Source organism: Physeter macrocephalus, chromosome 20, assembly GCF_002837175.3.
Source record: "Physeter macrocephalus isolate SW-GA chromosome 20, ASM283717v5, whole genome shotgun sequence".
Classification (NCBI taxonomy): Eukaryota; Metazoa; Chordata; class Mammalia; order Artiodactyla; family Physeteridae; genus Physeter; species Physeter macrocephalus.
The window spans coordinates 93,874,081-93,889,180 of NC_041233.1; positions in this window are offsets into that span (position 1 = coordinate 93,874,081).

Sequence of the window (15,100 nt, forward strand, 5' to 3'; positions counted from 1 at the left end):
TGACTCAGGTTACAACTCCCAGATTCTAGTTTTACTGCCTTAAATTTGATTAATGGGGCATATTGCTTGGTATTAAGCTGCATCAAGCTAGGTGTAATGAGATGTAGTATTGACAAGGGCTTTGCGATTTTGGCTGGACCGTTCAGAGGAGAGCACTTGTCTGAAAGGAAATGTACTTGGTTTAAATTCCCTTCTAATCCCTTCCCCTTGAGTCTGGATGTGTATATTCTTAAGATCCAGTTCCCTTTTGTGAGTACCTTCTTTTGTCTTCATTCTCAAACAACATTCTAAGTGGTCACCAATCCATCAATCCAAGAAGAGAAGATCTCCATCTGGATTCTATTACCATTTTGAAGAGCTTCCTTTGAGATCTTAGACTTTTTTTTACACAACATCATCCAAACCTTAGCATTCCCACACCCAACAAAAGTATAGCTAATAGTTATTGGACATATTATGTTATCAGACAAAAATTAAGACCTTATGTTCATCCTCTTCTTTTATGTTCATGAGACCTCTCAGATAGGGTATGATAAGTATTTCTATTACACAAATGATAAAATGGACTCCTGAGAAGTTAAATTATCTTGCCCATGGTCACACAGCTATTGAACAATAGAGTGGCTTTCAATTTTTTTCATTCAACACATATTGTTCAAGACCTACTATGTTCCAGGAAGTACTGTATTAGGAGTAAGAAGTACAGAGGTGAGAAGAAATATGGAAGTATTCTCATGGAGATTCTGTTATAGTGGGAGAGAAGGACATAGGGAAAAAGGTAAACACAGACAAAATATTGACAAATTGTGATGTCATGAGATAAAGAATAAGAGGAAAACTTTCTCCAGAGAAGGTGGTCAGGAAAGGCTTTTCTACAGAGATAACATGTAACCTGAGCCCTGAAGGATAGCCAGCCAGCTATGGAATGAGGGGGAAGGGGTAGAAGTAGAACTGGAACTGAGGGAGAATGTGCCCTGAGCCTTGGTCTTGATCATTGTAGTACACCATGTACTCTTTGACCTCCTTCAGAATAACCTGTGACATTCATTTTTCTCAACTCATTCTAACCAATCTCCCACCCCATCCTACATTTAAATGTTGCTCTGTCTTCTTCTGACCACATTTTATTTCTCTTCAGTTGAAGGGAAAGTGGTGTCACTTGTTACTTTTCAGTTTGTCTTTCCAGGGGGTCCACTTAAGCTCACATCCTGTGACTCCCCCGGGACCTTGCTCCTTTGCCTGCTTTTATCATCTATATATTCATCCTCTCCTTTTCTCTTGATTCCTTTCTTGCAATGTACAAACACGCACAACTTTCTCATGCCTCAAAGTAGCTCTCAAACAAGCATCTTCCATTTAGCTACTATCCTTAAAAATAATGATCTATAATCCCTTTCTCCCCTTTCCCAGTTCTCATTTATTCCATGGACCCATATGAACTAGGTTAGCCTCCTTTACTCCACGGAGCAAAAGAAGCAGTTGAATGAAGAGAACAGACTTTGGATTCAAACAGAAATGGATTAGAGACCCATGTCCCAATCTTTAGCTGTGTGACCTTGGGAAAGACACTTAACGTCTCTAAACTTGAGTGTATACATCTACAAAATAGGGACGGTGATAATAATATCTGCTTCTCAGGTTATAGGAAGTATCAAAAGAGACAGTACATACAGAGCACAGCACAGAGCTTTAAAAAAGATAGGAGTATTACAACATTACTTAAATCATTACTTAAACTATACTAGCAAAAGGGAATAGTGACCTGCTAATTTTCAAATCCAATGGGATGTTTTCAGACCTGGTCTTATTATAACTTCCTTTTGATGTTTCACATTATTGAACACTCCTCTCATCTTAAAATCCTCCTTAAAATGCCTTGACCTCCATAACACCACTTTATCCTGGTTGTCATTCTCTTTATCTCAGTGTCATTCTCATACCATCACTATTCCTCCTTGGTACGCTGCGCTGAATCTTCTTCCTCTACTTCCTCTTGTTCCCTTGGGGCACTTTATTATTCTAGGCCTCCCTCTGGTCATTCACACGGCCTCAGTTGCCATCTATACGTGAGAGACTCTCAAAACTAACTTCTACTGATCGTTGTTCCATGAGCTCTAGATGCATTGAATACGTATTCAACTGTTGACAGGATTTCTTCACCTCCATGTGTTATAGAAGCTTCTGTGTCAATGCTGAGACAACTGTTTCTCTTCCTTTGGTTCCCTACCTCATTTTACATTACAAAAATCTGCCTGATTTTTCAAGGAAAAATGTTGGCACTACCTTAGGCTGCTTGCCTGACAAATCAAGGACACGTACTGAATCTCTTGCCTTCAAACCCAGTACACTTTGACTCAGTGTGCTGAGATTAGCAGCACACAGCATGTTCTTTAGCCAAGTAAATAATAGGTTAGTATTATTCCCCTGTGATAGTTAATTTTATGTGTCAACTTGGCTAGATCACAGTAGCCAGTTTTGGGTCAAACACCAATCTAGATGTTGCTGTGAAGGTATTTTTTAGATGTGATTAACATTTAAATCAGTAGTTTTGAATCAAATCAATGACCCACCATAGAGTGAGTAGACTTCCTCCAATCAGTTGAAGGCCTTAAGAGAAAACCACTGCGGTTCCCCAAGGGAAAAAGAATTCTGCCTTCAGACTCAAGTTGCAAGAGCCACTCTTCCCCAGATCTCCTGCCTGCCCCGAAGATCTCAAATGCATGAGCTCCCACAACGGCGTAAGCCAACCCCTTAAAATAAATCAGCTCCTCTCTTTCCCTCTTTCTCTCACTGGTAATGTTTCTCTGGGGAACCCTGACCAATGCATATACCCTATATGCTTTTCCTCTATCATTAGAAACTAGCCCTGCCCCAATCTCATCCTGCTCATAAACAAATGTCAACCATCTCACTCACCCGAGTGGGTGGCAAGGATTTGCGATCCAAGTATTCTGAGCTTCTTAGATCGGAAAACAAATTCAATTGCTATCTTGAGATCCAGGTGGTACGAAAACTTAAAATCTAATAAATCACAGTTCTGTGTCTTTTTATCCTTCTCATACTTCTACTTGATTATTATGTCCTAAATTGATTAATTTGCCCTCTATCATTGTTCTCAAGTTATAAACTGACGACTGCAAAAGCTTTGCATGTCACCAGCAACTCAGCTTCTCAGAAACAAAGGACAAAAATCTGATTTGGAGAGAAATCTCTAAGGGATTAATTAACTCAGCAAAGATATTTACAGCACTGGGTAAACGTTGGATGATAGACTGAATGTTGGGTTCATTCCTTATGTGCCACTGGCTAAAAAAACACAGTTAATCTCGTATATTAAGCAAATATTTAGGACGTAAAAAGAAGACAAAAGTGTTTTGTTTGTTTGCTTGTTTTGCCAACCAAAAGTTCAGCTTCTGTTTCTTCTTCCCTCTGAAAAAATGTAATATCTAAGAAGAGCTCTAAAAAGAGTGGGTTAGTGTTCCTGTTAAGTTTCATGCCTTAACATGATATTCATTGATTCTACTCACACTTGCTGAATTGCCAGAACTTTTAATAAACACATATGCTTTGGTCTTCTAGTTCCTGGTTTCTGAGGATTATGGTATTTTCCTAGGTTAGCCAGCCTTCTATCTTGGACAAAACTCTATGACTATTTATTCAAGTAACCTATCTCTGGAGTTGTTAATGCTTCCCCATATTTCCTGCCATGCTCCTCTGAATGTCTGGATTGTGGAAATTAATAGTCAGAAGGGAGTAGAAGAAATTTTCATATAAAAAGGTAAATAATGTGATATCACCCTTATGTCTAGGGAGAGGAATGAAAATTTGTTCTCAAAGAGGCCATCTCTTCTTTCCACTTTCTCTATTGATGTGTTATTTTTAAAAGAAGTTACCTTTAGTTACCCATCATTTGATAATGGTAAATATTTTATTTTACCTCCCTATTTCCTTATTTCGATAATATTTTTTACAGTCTACGAGGTATCAATGTAAAAATATAAAAATAAAATGAAACAACATTTCTGAAAAACCCAATGATTGAGTGGAATGTCCATTTCTGTCGTGCATATATTGGCATGAAGGCTTGTTTTAGACAGAAGGTTCATTTGTTTTTACTTGAGAAGTATCACTCTAACTTGAAAATATATAATATGCATTATATCTGTGTGAATAATATGCATCATTTAAAGGAAACAAAACAAGTAAACGTGTAGAGCTCCTTTAAAAATCTACCTGAGATGATCTAAAAGTGGTTTAGTCTAAAGCCAGAGGAATGGATGAAATAACCTTTTAATCCACCCTCCTTGTTGTAGAATTGTAAGACAGAAGAAAATATATTCTGATCACAGAAATGGCATTTTCTTGAATAGAATACTTGCCAAAGGGAAGAAAGACATGTCTTGATGTTGTTGCAATAAAATTACCATGTTTTGCTCTAACTTTAAAATCCTAAAGGATATTTCATTAAAATTATGCTTTAATTATTCATTAGATATAATACACTTAACGTTTCAAAAATTAACTGCTCTAGCAAGAGGAGAGAAAAATCCAATGTGTTTGTTTATCTCCACCCTTTAAAATATCTAATTGTTACTGCCATCTTCCACCTCTACTTCAGAATGTCCCAGTGACTAGAAAATATCCGAAATCACTTAAGAACTGAATTTCAAGATGAAGATTTCTTCTTTCCTTTAAATTGCCCCTTGAAGGCCAGCAAAAACTGTATTTCTTCTATTCATTCTCTCTGTCTCTGTGTCTCTCAGTCTCCCTCTCTTCTTCCCTCCCTCTCTCCCCCATCTCTATCCCTCCCTCCTGCTCTCTCCCCACAGAGTATAAAGGACTTTGGAAGATTCAAGATAGATTAAATAGCATGATGGGGAAGGGATAAATTGGGAGATTGGGATTGACATATACACACTACTATATATAACATAGATAACTAATAAGGGCCTGCTGTATAGCACAGTGAACTCTACTCAATACTCTGTAATGACCTATATGGGAAAAGAATCTAAAAAAAGAGTGGATAGATGTATATATATAACTGATTCACTTTGCTGTACACCTGAAACTAACACAACATTGTAAATCAACCATACTGCAATAAAAATTAATTTTATAAATAAATAAATAATATAATACAAAACACTAGTAATAAAACATGGGTATGTTTTCTTAATAGTTTTTTTTTTACAGTAGATCCTTGTCGGTTATCTATTTTAAATATAGCAGTGTGTACATGTCAATCCCAAACTCCCAGTACTAACAGTTTGATATACATAAAAACTTGAGAAATTCCTACACACACACACACACACACACACACACACACACACACACACACACGCACACACACACACACACACAGTTTATGTTATCAAGTAATGGTAACTCAACAACTAAAAAAAGTTCCCAGAGCCAATAAAAAGCTGTTTTTAATAATATAAGAAGTTTCCTGTGTATTCTGTAGCTCACCGGCCTTCAAGTGGAGCTCTCCACAGTAAATACGATTCAAAAGTTCAATCATTAATACTATTTAGGTTTAATGTGTCATAAAGCTAAGGAAAGCAGAGCCATTTTCCTCTCTGCTGAGGCACAAAAAGTGTATTAACTATTCTAGCCAGTACTGTGAATGATTTATTAATTCAATTTTGGAAAGTGAGACTGTCAGATCATATAAGCACATATTATAAACAAACAATCTCTCTGAGATTCTTATTCCTTCTCTTAGCTAAATGATTGACAATGCACTTCACTGATAAGCTCTCTCTCTCTCTCCCTCTCCCTCTAAACTCCCAAACACACACGCGCGCGCGCACACACACAGCTCAAATAATCTAGGAATGGCCTATAATATCCTCTCATACTTGAGACAGTACAACCAGCTCTAAATATAAATTTAAAGCACCTGGAATGAAATGAAGACATTTTTCCAAACTCAGACCTGAAAATTCCTGAGCCAACTGTGATGTAGTGAAAAGAACAATAGTGGGGGCTCCAGTGAGCTGGATTCTACACTAGGATCTTCCAGGAAGCCCAAATGACCTTGAGCAAGTCACTTCATCTGTGTCCTTATCTACAAAGGGGAGGACTAAGTGAGCCCTACCATCTCTAACTCTGTATGAATCTTTGTGGTGACATGAGTGGAACATGATGACCTAATGAGAGTCTAGAATCAACCCAGCAGGACGATTCTCTGTGTGATTCTCCTCCATATGCATTGACATAGTAACTGACAGATCTCAATGCTCAATCCATTCCTTCTGAGTAAATACACCATGAGGAAAATGCATATCATCTAACCTTAGAATCCCAATACTGGGGCAACATCAGAAAGAGAGTGTGTGTGTGTGTGTGTGTGTGTGTGTGTGTGTGTGTGTGTGTGTGTGTGTGTGTGTGTGTCCCCTTTAGGTTAAATCCACTAACCTCCCAGCATCAATTTTTAACCAAGGCTCTTCAATCGTAGAATACCACTAGTCTTGTAGGATTCTGAAACCATTTTTTATTACCACTTTCTGTAGTAGGACTTTCAATGCCTTCAATTCCTTTTTTATATACAGAGAAGCTTAGTTTTATTCCCATGGGAACTCTGAGATTTAAAATACAGAGATTATTTTAATTATGTGATAGTGATTCATTTCCTAAGATATTCAATATGTGATAAATATGGGTGAAATCAAGGGATAATTTTCAAGATCAGAGAGCTGTTTGTAATTTTGCCTCATGCGGAAAGTACACTCACCTGTTTCCTAACCAAATTATGATCAATAGGAAATGTTTATTCCTTGTTCCTGACTAAAACTTTTTATAGGGAATATGCCCATTTCTGGCTCAGACTAAAACTTCAGGTGTAAAGCATTTAAAGATAAGATCAGGAAGGAGTGGTGAAGGAAGAGGCAGAACCAAACTTGATTTTATAAAAGTAGAAAAAGAACACAAGTCGTTTAATATTAAAAAGTCGTCACTTATCCTAACAAAAGCTGTTGCCGTGATGCTTTATGGGCGAGAGATATTTCAGTTGTAAAATCATGTTGCACAATATCTATTAACACTTTTCTGCCTGGGGCTCTCTTTATAGATATTGTCCTCAAAAGTACTCACATATTATGTCCCAAAAATTGCAAATGCAAAGAAGATAGTTTCGATATGACTATGACTTCCTTTAATTATACCACAGGAGCCACATTAGAATTTAGTTTCTTAAATTTAAATGCAAGATTTTTTACTTTATTTTGTCCTTTGCCTTTTTCAAATTAAGGCTATATTTAAATTAATTATTATAACCATGCCCTTTATGGGTAAAAGTGCATCTCCCCAAAAATTCATGTGTTGAAATTCTGCCAGTACCGATAAATGTGACCTTATTTGGAAATAGGGTCTTTGCAGATGATAAAGTTAAGATGAGGTCATTAGGGTGGGCCCTCATCCTATAGGATTGGGTCCTTATAAAGGGGGAAATGTGGACATAAAGAGAGAAATGCACACAGGGATGATGTCACGGGAAGGCAAAGGCAGAGCTGGGGTGATGTGTCTACAAGCCAAGGAATACCAAAAATTTCCAGTAAACTACAGCAGTGAGGACAGAAACCTGGGGCAGATTCTCCATCACAGCCTTCAGAAGGAACCGACCCTGCTGACACCTTGATCTTGGACTTCTGGCCTCCGGAACGGTGAGATCACAAATTTCTGTTGTTTAAGCCACCCAGTTTTCACTACTTTGTTTACGGCAGTCCTAGGAAACTAATTCAGTGCCTGTATTTATTATTTGCTTGTGTGTTTGTTTCTGATTCCAACATGAGAAAGCTTCAGATGCTCAAAATGAGGAACATAGATTGCAGAGACCGGCTCTGCTGATTGGCTGAACTTCAGCTGAAATGGAGGGATGTTCCCTTTGTGGCCCACATCTTTTGTTGTTGTCTCTGTTGCTTTAAGTTCAGCCCATTAAATTGTGGCCATAGCATTGTGCCCATGGACTCTAATCAAAACATTTGAATTAACTCCCAATTAGAGAATCAATAGACCCCCCCAACCCATTTTTCCTTCCCTCTTTTTCCCCTCTTCCACACGCTTTCCCTTTTGCAGTTTATCCCTCAAATTTCTTTCTGCACTAACAAGATTTTGACAATTTGCTTCGGGAGAAATTAGCCCCCATGTCTCCCAGGCAACTGGTCAGTGTCTCAGACTCGCTGTGACTTTCTTCCAAGCCTACTATGTAGAATCCAGAATGGGGTGAGCAGACGGGTGGAAGAAGGCTGTGAATCTGAGTCCAACTCTTTATTTAAGCCTTTTAAAATACGGAAGATGGGCTTCCTGAATCCCTTGAATCCCCCTTCAGACTTCCGGTTTCAGAGAGGATAAGATAACCGGCCCCTAGATCACCTGCGTTCTGTTCTCTGTCATTGGCTCAGAGACCTGATGGGTGACTCTGTAATAATACTATTGCAGACACTTCTCTATACCTCAGACAAAAAAACAGATAATTAAATGCATGTTTCTATCATTATTCTCTATTTATGCAGGGTCGTGCATAGTGAATTAATATCTCCAAATATCCCACTTATATTAAAGAAAAACTGGATAAGAATTGATATGTATCTACTGCTATTGTGCTTAAATCGTTATGTTTTTCTATTTGCTTTTTAGCCTCAGGCAGGAGTAGTCTAGGAAAAGCAAATAAAAAGTTGGAAAACTAGAAGATTGTTTTTCCCCCAAAGTCTTTGCTTCCACAACGTTGATATACCATTGTGAACAGATTTGGATGGGTTTTCAGAGCCTCTTTCGTAATCTGTCTATTTCCCACAAAGAAAGAAAAATCCCACAAACCAATAATACATTTTGATTCTCATCTAAACCTACAGGATCAGCAAAACTGAGCTATAAATTTCCCTACCACTGCTTCTCGGGAGTTTTCTAGTATTTCTGAACGGGCCAGAAATCAGTGAAAATGGCCTCTCTCTTGCCATATTTTGGCATTTGGGCTACAAGAAAGAGAAAAAAAGCATAGATTTATATGGAGATTTTACCACCGTTTTTTCATCAAGCTGCACTGGCCTCAGCAGCTGATTGCATGGGGCTTCTGGGGCTTGGCCTTAGTGTCTGTGAACCATCAGTGAGCTTCAGGGGCTGGGCTCCATCTCTCGAGGTTCTCATAGCCATTGTAGGCACAGAGGATGGCATTAACCCTCCTCCCAGGAAAGTGAGGCCAATTTAACTCCTCTGGAAATAATCGTAAACTTGACTTCCTAAGGAGAAGATGGGAATGCAAAGGTTATTGTGCCTTCTCTAAGATTTTTGTACCCTTAGGAAACTTACTGGAATCACTTTCCTGTAAAGAATAAGTGACAAGGCTGAAGTGATCCACTGGGATTTACTCTCAAAGAAACAGGCCATGATGATGGGATAGGAGAGGGGATGTTTTCATAACACATCTTTGGGGTGGAGCCCCCTTTAGGCCACATGAGCAAATGTTTTTTGAGTCACCTCAAATCACTGTGTGAGCATCTTTCTTTTTTTTTGGCCCAGCCCTGTGGCATGCAGGATCTTAGTTCCCAGACCAGGGATCGAACCCATGCCCCCTGCAATGGAAGCATGGAATCCTAACCTCTGGACCACCAGGGAAGTCCCCATGTCTACATGTTTCTGATGGCCCAATTTCCCAAGAATGAAATCAGGTGACTACAACGAGAATGATGGCTGCCCAAACCATCTTCCAGGAAGTGACATGTGAGTGGTTGCATGACTTGCAGGGTTTCTCTGGGCATCTGGTTGATGCCCACAGATGGATGGAGGATTGAATAACCCACCTAGAAGGAGTCTGGGCTCATGGTACCTTGCCCAGAAGGTACTGCCACCCTGACAGTTGAAGGCATGGCAGGCGCACTTAGAAAAATATCAAGGCAAGAGCTGCAAAGAGCTGGAGGGAGTAAGGGGTCCCTGAGCACTGAACAGAATCAGGTCCACTTGCCCACATCAAATAGTGGTACGGCTTCAGGCTAACCTATTAAAGTGATGTGATTTAAATGTGTGATGCCCAAAAGAGAATTTTACAAATAGTGTTTGAATATACGAATCAACTTCAGATAACAGTGAAAAAAGGGAAAATCACTTTTGTTTGATTAAAATACGTTATCTGAGTGTTATTCAAATATTTAAACAGCCATGCTTTTGTACACACCCACATACTGTTTTATTGTTTGAGAAAATAACTACTTGCACAAATGACTATATATGATTAGGCTATTTGCAATATGTGCTCCACAAAGTAAAAATGAAATGGCTGAATCGTATCAAATATTTGAACAACATATGCTGATGTGTAAACTGTTGTTGGAAAATAGGCCATTTTTACAGAAGTTCAAAAATGCTGCAACAGTTATTTCTGTTGCTATGGTTTCAAAATTGCTTTATAATGTTACATGGTAATTTTGGTCTTCACATGAACTTTTTTGCTTGTCCATTTTTAAGGAGAAAGAGCAAATGTAAAGAACTTCCATTTTTAGCACTATGGTCAACTAATATAAAGCAGTGAAAAAGGCTGGAAAATATATAATAAACATCTTTTAAAATACATATTTGATGAATAAGGGCATAAAGGACATCTCAAGGGCCAAATAAAGAAGATACTGAAAACTAGGCTGTAAGCAGCAGCCTGATTATTCTGCTAGGCTGTGGGAGGGACAAGAGCAGATTCGGGAACAAAGGAACTTAAGCTGTAGCGCCCAGTAGAGACAAGAGGCAATTTCTTGAGACTGGGGAAGGCAAAGTGAGAACACTGTCACTCTCCTCCCCCAAAACCAGGACTGAAGGGCTACATTCTCAATTACAAGTAAACTATAAGTAGATAGATAGATAGATAGATAGTTAGATAGATAGATAGATATGGGTACCCACCAGCACAGGAAACTATAAGCAAGATTTCCTGCCTTAACCGGTCACTCCGTGTAAAAACAAAACAAAACAAAACGAAAATTCTTCCCAAGGTCTATACCCACAGGTCTGCCCTTACACGGGTGCACAGTCTGAATGATCTTCATTGCTCCTTCCAAACCGTTGCCCCTCTCTCCTCTTTTGAAGCCTCCTGACTTTGACTTTCATGTCATTAGACTCTACCACGTTCACTCATTCCTTCTTCAAGTCATATACACACCCTTGGATGTTCCCCTGATTCCTTAAATATTTTAGCTGCTGACTCATTCACTCTCTCCAACATCCTTAATACTGCTCCAGTCACAATCCTTTGTCTTTGCAAATAAAACAAAAATGATCTTTCTAACATAATGTCAGTGTAGCAATATAACTCCTTGGTTTCCTCTCCTTTATTAATCTTTTCCCTACCTTACCTCAACCATGAACTCTTATATTCTTACTATATACCATCTCATTGTTAAATGAATAAATGATGAATGCTGTAGAATGAACACAAAGGATTTTAAATGTAATGCTGTAGGCTGAATGTTTGTGTCCTCCCAAAATTCATATATTGTAACCTAATCCCCAATGTGATGGTATTTGGATGGAGGACCTTTGGAACGTGATTAAGTCATGAGGGTAGAGACCTCATGAGTGGGATTAATGCCTTTATAAGAGACCCCAGAGCGTTCTCTCACCCCTTCCACCACGTGAGGATGCAGCAAGAAGATGGCTATCTCTGCAAACCAGGAAGGGGCTCTCACCAGATACCAAATCTGCTAGTTCCTTGATCTTGGACTTCAAAGCCTCCAGAAGTGTGAGAAAAAAATTATTTGTTTATATGCCACACAGTCTATAGTCTTTTCATTATAGCAGCCCAAATGGACTAAGACAGAAATTGGTGCTGGGAGTGGGATACTATTGTGACAAATACCTAAAAAGCAGCTTTGGAACTGGGTAATATAGAGAGGCTGGAAGAGTTTTCAGGTTCATGCTAAAAAAAAAAGTCTGCATTGCCTTGAACAGACTGTTAAGAGTGATTCTGATAAGAGCTCAGAAAGAAAAAGGAAAAGGAAAGCTTTAGAGAAACTCTCAATCTTCTTGGAGAATACCTAAGGAATCTTGAAATGAATGTTGATTGGTTGGTAAAACCAATCAACCAAAAAATATGGTTGGTAAAGACCATTCTGATGAGATCTCAGATGGAAATGAGGAACATGTTTTGGACAATGGAAGAAAACCATCCTTGTTATAACGTGGCAAAGAACTTGGCTGAATTGTGTTTATGTTCTAGTGTTCCTGGAAGGTAGAACTTGCTAGTAATGAAATTATACATTAAACTGAAGCTATTTCTAAGCAAAGTGTTGAAGGTATGGCTTGACTTCTGGCTGCTTATAGTAAGATGTGAGAAAAGAGAAATGATTTAAAGACACAATTGTTAATCAAAAAGGAAAGCAGCACTTAAAGATTTGGAAAATTCTCAGCCTATGTATATGAGAAAGAATGAGAAGGCTTCTCAGGAAAGAATGTTAAGGGTGTGACCAAGAGACCAAAAGATCAGGAGATTAGTATGGATCAGCTAACTCAATGGAAGGCAGGAACTATTCTCCAAGACAATGAAAGAAGGACCCTGAAGGCAATCAGGCCTGCCCCTTCCATCACAGGCCCAGACTGCAAGGCCTGGGAGCAGAGCAGTTTCACAGAAGGGGCCCCTGGTACCTGCAGGACCTTGGACCCTTGCACTCCTTGAGCTCCATTGCCATGCTTCTCAGCTGCCCCAGGTGCAGCTCTGGCTACCTCAGTGATGCACAGGCCACAGTGGCCATCTCTCCAGAGGACACAAGCAGCAAACTTTGGTGGCTTCCAGGCAGCACTGCCTCTACAGGTTGCCCAGGCCCTGGCTGCCTCCACTTAGATTTCAAAGAACAAGACCAACATCGATGGTGGGACCCAAGCAGAGAGCTGTCACAAGGACTGGCCACCCAGAGCAGTGGGGACAGGGCTGCACGAAGCTGTGGGCAGAGATCCTTGGGGGTCCAAGCAGTGCCCGCAAAGCTGCAAAGGCAGGACAGCAGCCCCACTGGGTCCAGGAGGCAAGATCCTTGCCCCAATGTACTGGAAAGCAGGACCTCTGCTCAAGTGCATCTGGAAAGTGAGACCCCCTGCCCCAGTGGGCCTGGAGGACAGAACGTTAAGCCAAAGATTATTCTGGAACCCTAGGCTTTAATGTTGTATGTGCCCTATTGGGTTTTGGACTTGCTCAGGACCTGTCACTCCTTCCTTCTTTCCTATTTCTCCCTTTTGGGTGGAAACGTATATCTTATGCCTGTCCCAGCATTGCATTTTAGAAGCACATAATTTGTTCGATTTCACAGGTTCACAGCTACAGAGCAATTTGTCTCAGGATGAATTGTATCTTGATTCTCATTCATATCTGATTTAGATGTTATTTAGATGAGACTTTGGATTTAGAATTCAAGTTTATATTGGAATGAGTGAATACTTTTGAGACTGTTGGGCTGGAATACATGTACTTGCATGCAAAAAGGACATAAATGTGGGGGTATCAGGAGCAGAATGCTATCAACTGAATGTCTGTGTTCCCCTCCCCGCAAATTCATGTGTTGAAACCTAACCTCCCGATGTGATGGTATTAGGAGATGAGGCTGTGGGGAGGCGGTCAGGTCATGAGGGTGGAGCTCTTGTGAATGAGATTAGCACCCTCATAAAAAAGAGCCCAGAGGGTTCCCTCACCCTTGTGAGGATACAGCAAGAAGATGGCTGTTTATGAAAATCAAGAAGGGTCTTTCACCAGATACCAAATCTTCTGGTTCCTTGATCTTGAACTTCCCAGCTGCCAGAACTGTGAGAAAACATTTTTTGTTGTTTGTAAGCCCAACCAGTCTATAGTATTTTTATTGTAGCAACCCAAATGGACTAACTTAGTTCATGGATGCACTGACTCAATGTTATTTAGGTTGATCTATACATTCAATGCCATTCACAAACACAATAGGGTTTTTCATGGAAGTTGACCAAATATGAGGCAAGAATAATCATGACATAATAATCCTGGCAATATTGGGAAAAAAACAAGCCAGAACAATTTATCTAATAAGATATTAAATTATCACAAAGCTATAATTATTAAGACAATGTAGAATTAGCAGAAGGATATAGAAATAGACCAATGGAAGAGAGAATTCAGAATCCAGACCCATACAGATAAAGAAGTGCATGAAAGAGGTAGCAACACATATCAGTAGGGAAAGGACAGACTATTTGACAAAATGTACTGAGATAGCTGGTTAACCACATGGAAAAGATGGATTATTTTATAATACCATAAATATATGCAAAATGAAGCCTTAATCGTGAAATGCAAAATGTTTAGAAGAAAATATTGGAGCACATCTTTATATGCTATTTCAGATTTCAAAGAACAAGACCAACATCGATGGTGGGACCCAAGCAGAGAGCTGTCACAAGGACTGGCCACCCAGAGCAGTGGGGACAGGGCTGCACGAAGCTGTGGGCAGAGATCCTTGGGGGTCCAAGCAGTGCCCGCAAAGCTGCAAAGGCAGGACAGCAGCCCCACTGGGTCCAGGAGGCAAGATCCTTGCCCCAATGTACTGGAAAGCAGGACCTCTGCTCAAGTGCATCTGGAAAGTGAGACCCCCTGCCCCAGTGGGCCTGGAGGACAGAACGTTAAGCCAAAGATTATTCTGGAACCCTAGGCTTTAATGTTGTATGTGCCCTATTGGGTTTTGGACTTGCTCAGGACCTGTCACTCCTTCCTTCTTTCCTATTTCTCCCTTTTGGGTGGAAACGTATATCTTATGCCTGTCCCAGCATTGCATTTTAGAAGCACATAATTTGTTCGATTTCACAGGTTCACAGCTACAGAGCAATTTGTCTCAGGATGAATTGTATCTTGATTCTCATTCATATCTGATTTAGATGTTATTTAGATGAGACTTTGGATTTAGAATTCAAGTTTATATTGGAATGAGTGAATACTTTTGAGACTGTTGGGCTGGAATACATGTACTTGCATGCAAAAAGGACATAAATGTGGGGGTATCAGGAGCAGAATGCTATCAACTGAATGTCTGTGTTCCCCTCCCCGCAAATTCATGTGTTGAAACCTAACCTCCCGATGTGATGGTATTAGGAGATGAGGCTGTGGGGA